The sequence below is a fragment of the Antrostomus carolinensis genome, unplaced genomic scaffold (genome assembly GCF_000700745.2).
Source record: "Antrostomus carolinensis isolate BGI_N321 unplaced genomic scaffold, ASM70074v2 scaffold51313, whole genome shotgun sequence".
In the NCBI taxonomy this organism is placed as follows: domain Eukaryota; kingdom Metazoa; phylum Chordata; class Aves; order Caprimulgiformes; family Caprimulgidae; genus Antrostomus; species Antrostomus carolinensis.
This window is the reverse complement of record NW_010305443.1, coordinates 4,922-9,842: the sequence shown is the minus strand read 5'-3', so window position 1 is coordinate 9,842 and position 4,921 is coordinate 4,922.

Here is a 4,921-nt window from a genome sequence, read left to right as displayed (position 1 = left end):
CCATCCCACAGAACAGGCTCTGGAATACACAAATAAAGTAACATGCCAAAGAGAGGAAATATAGACATGAAAGCTGCCAAGACTGTGGTGTAATGTCTCTGATTAGCTACATTCAGGTCTGTATCAGAAAAAATAGTTGCCACAGAAAACTGCAATGCACAGAGTATGTGCTCTCATAAACACGGACAACTCGAGAGGGACTGTCCTGCTCCAGGACAGACTTTTCCCTGGCACGTGCAGATCTCCTGCCAGCGCCATGCACAGTCTGTCCCAGCACACAGGCTGCCCTGCTGCTCCCAGACTGGGAAACAAAACTTGAAAGCTCTGCAAGTTAAATACGATTTTGCACGTACGGACAAGTTGTCAAATTAGCGAGATGTAGAAAAGGGAGTACAGGAGAAATGGTTAATGGGACAGCTGAAATAATGAGCTGAGACTGTGAATCCTGGTGTGGCTCAGGGGCTGATAATGGCACCCCAGCAGATGGTGCTACGATTTCACATGGGTCAGTGGCTGTCCTGAGACCTGGCCAGCACAAACCCCAACGAGAAACAAGGAAGATGTCTTCATCCAGCACCTCAGAGCTCCTCCTGCCTCTCGAGGCTGGAAAGAGTCCCCCCAAAGCCCAGAAGCTATTCTGGCACCTCTGTTATCCTCTATTTGCTGGGTTCATTGCCCTCATCTCTGGCCACCAAGGCATCAATGCTTATACTCTACCTGCTGGATCACATCATTTTTTTAGCTTGCACTTAACCAGATCCCTTCACACACATAAAACCAATGTTCACCATTCAAAACAGCTCTGTCCCTACACATAGTGATGGACTGTACATACAACAGGACATCTTTTCCTCTCATAAAATCTCTTTTTTAAAGCTGACACAGTTTCAGCTGAACTGAGATACAAATTGTTTCAGCTGACTTGGTAATTATTGAAGCATTCCATTTTAATTAGGATGATGGTTAACAAAATCTGCCATAAAATCGTTTGTGGGCTTTAGTCTTTGTAAAAAAACCTTACAAACATGTAATGGATATAGAGAAATAAACAGGAACAGTGTACAATGCATTGTTGTTTTCTTTCACAGCTAATCAAGGGAAGCCTATGTATCGATATGACTTGACGGGGACAGGATGACAGACTCATTCTTTCAATGAACTTTCTTCTTAAAAGGCAAAAAAAGCACTGCATCTGTATGAGATCATCTAGAAAAGTCCTCCTTTCTGAAAAATAGTATATTCTTTTTTGTTGCCTAGCTACATGATGCTGTTACCTTAGAAGGCTGTAGATTCATCTGAATGATTCTGGTGATGCTGATGTGCTTGAGCAGAGGAGTAATGCAAATATATAACCTTTTCTTTGGTAAAGATTATGAAAGAAAGGGGTGAGTGTGAAAAGAAAGAGCTTTTGCAGAAAAACAATTTACTGTATTCATCATATTATTTTTGACATTAATTGCTGAATAAAGACCATTTCCCCCCACAGCTCTGGGTGCATGAGCAGGCAGTGAAATCACAGGCTTGATGTTTTTGACGTGAGAGTCTGATGCCAAGGAAGCATTTGCCTGCTTCATGTTAATTACTGCTGTGAGTAAGTGTACAGAAGGGAAAAGACTGTCAAGGCCTGATTCTGATCTCATTTCCAAAAGTGTAAAAAGGGAAAAATGCCATGAAATGCAACCAATTTGCTGGATTTCGTTACCACCAGAGAATGGGATGATCACCGAATCCTTCTTTGAATATAAGTAGCTTTGATGATGCGGAAAATTAAGAAAGTCCACTTAAAATGCCTGAGGCCCAAAGACTTACATTGTAATGTCCCTGTCAAAGAAACCCCTGACAGGGAACCCTGCCCTCAAGCATGAGACACACAGAGATGGAGAGAGTTGAGCAGTAATTCCCTGGCACTTCCCCAATGTGATCACAATGTGATCAGCAGCTCAGCATGCCACTGCCTCGCTGAAGATTTCAGTACACTGGCATTCACTAGATGTGGGGAAGTTGTTTGGGGGAGGAATAAGATGAATCAGGAAATAATGTTTTCTTACCTGCTTCACGGTAACTGTTTGGGTTTATAACGTCCTTGATACGTGTCAGGATTTTGCAGTTTTATCTGTAGGACTGAGAGACTTCTAGCACTGGAGTTTTCATTCAGCTTTTTCTAGTTAGGGCTGGCTTTGAAATTAAGATCTGCATTTGCTTTCACAAAATAATATTTTTCAAGTCTACTATCTATAACCCTCTTTATATAAGGTACACACTTTATACCATTCTATTACCCCAATCTATGCTTGTGCTTGCTTTCTGTATTTTATCATGAGCCTAGATCCTGATAATTTCATATATTTTGGAGATAAAATGGTAGATAATGAAGCATATTATGATTATCATAATTATTATTACATTATTTCTCAAGAATAAATTCAGAAAGAACTGTGACGATTTAAAGTGAAAATAAGAAAGTTTATTTGAGTCCAGTATAATTCTACAATAAGAATTTTGGAGGTCTTCATCAGAATAACTTGTATAGGAGCAGAGGCAAAGCAGGAAATGAGACATCTAAAAGAAGTGGAGATGCCTATTACTGCTGTGATGCAAATATAGAATTTGCCAAACTCAGCACATTCCAACTGGACAAATTCTGAGTTTCTCCTGGAACAGATGATGACATCTCTCTCATCCAAATTCCTACACAATTTACATGAATGATTCCATGACATCACTCACCACAGGAAAAGACACCATAAATTCTGCACTCGTTTATAAAGTATAAAGCCTTTCTAGTTCAAATTCATAAGTCTCCCCTGCAACTCTAAGTATTTGTCCCTGCTTCAAGCATCCATTTGTTGAAATGAAAGGAAGATGGAGTTTTCCCCACGAGGGAAACAAGATCAGACTTTATCACCTACAGCAAAAGGGCAGCTGTATTTTAATCCTGGTCACCACCACTCCGCACTGGAAGCCTTATATAAGGTACCGCAATTCTAAGCATTATAAATGCACATTTGGATGCAAAACTAAAGTACTCTGTGTAAGAAAAGATAGATTAAAAAAGCCTGGTCCTTTTTTCTTAGCTAGTACACAGAAGAGGGCAGCACAGTTAAAGTTTCACTTTATATTGCCACAAACACTATAAATTCTGTTTCTGTCTTACATCTTTCCCTCACTGATGGATCTACGTGACTCTGTGACTGGAAGCGTGTCGGTCATTTCCTCAGAGGACCACAGGTCTGCTTCTACTTACAGGTTTTCACTGCAAGGGAGACTTGTTCACCTGTCATGTTCATTGAAACAAATATGATGACTTTATCCAGATTTTCAGACCCCACATCCCCAGATCTTCTTTCTATTGACATCTCTGTAAAGTGTTGAAATGTAAGCAACGCCTTGTCAGTGGCACAATCTGCCATGCTCCTGGCACCCTCACTGTGATCTCTTGCTACAGAGAAGTTTTCCCTTACAATTACACTTTCCTTCTGCAAGTTTCTGTGCTTTCCCTGCAGTACTATGTAGAAGATACCTGCTAAAAGGTAACTTGTGAAGACGTCACGCTGTGGGCATATGGAAGAAACGGACTTCGCAGGTTATCAAGGGCAGCTTTAGGCTGGCTTCTACCCAATTTCCTGCCTACTAAATCCTTAGTTCTTCAATAGAAGAGAGTTACAGCAGGTTTATAAAAATGTTACTCAGTGCTCAATTGACAGTGTAAACCAATACTCAGGATTCCCAGGATTAACAAAAAAAAGCAGAAAGCATGACTGCCCACTTTGGAACTCCAGGGGCCAATGCAGGTTGAATAATCTGTGTTTCTTATCTGTGTGCTTCTAGTTCCCTAACTTATAAAAAGATGTATTAGAAAAGATACAGACAAGGGCAAGTAGGGATCGTGTTTATACATGGAGTGACTGAATTCTCTAGGTTCCTCAGCCAAGAGAGGTAATTACTGAAGAAAGCTATAAAATTATTATGTGTATGAAGAAGACATGAGGGAAATCTTATTCTCTGCTTCACAATACAGTAAATGGAGGCATTGCAGGATATAAAAAATCTACATGGCTTAAAAAGCAATTAGAAAAATATGCAGAAAAAACACATCAAGGGCCTCTGAAGAAAAGGAATACTTCTAGCCTGGTGGTTTGGGGGGCAGTTTTAATTGTGTTTATCATGTTCTTATTGTCCATTCTTCTTTAGATATTTGCAACTAACAGCTTCTGTAAAGGGGCTGTAAGTTGAGTCTGACCCAGTACAGCTTCTTTAATTTGTTATTGTAAATAAGACTCATTCTTCTTGCCAAGAGCTACTGCTGGTAAACAATAAATCTTACATTTGCAATTTGCTTCCTTATCACTATGCACTTCTTAGTAAGACAGACAGCCATTTACTTTGCCCACTCCTTAAACCAAGAGTATGTTGCAATCTGTAAATTCAGAAACCTTTTCATGGTCTCAGACTTCTAGATATTTCTTGTGAAAGGCCTCTGAAATCCACACTAAGGAGTATACATCCCACAGGAATTGTAACAGGATATCTAACATTCCGCTCGTGGATGGATGATGTATGTCACGCACATTGGCCATGACAGGTTTAATACTGAAAAAGAGGAATTAGGGGTGATAAAAGAAAATAATTATGGAAATATCTTAGGTCATGTTCTGATTTTACTCCAAACTTGAAATGCAATAGGAGCAAACAGCTGATCACATGCAGTACGTGCTAATGAGTCCGTTATGCAGTGACTGGGGAAACTAAGAGGGTATCCAAACTCAGACTCGACTCTTGTAGCAGGGTACAGCGCGAGTAGTTACTGTGTCAGGAAGAAGTAAATTCAAATCTGAAAAACTAAAAATGAGTGTAAATTTGAAGTTAAACTGAGACAGAATGCTTTTCCCAAGTACATTCTAACAGGATAGTTTACTAATAG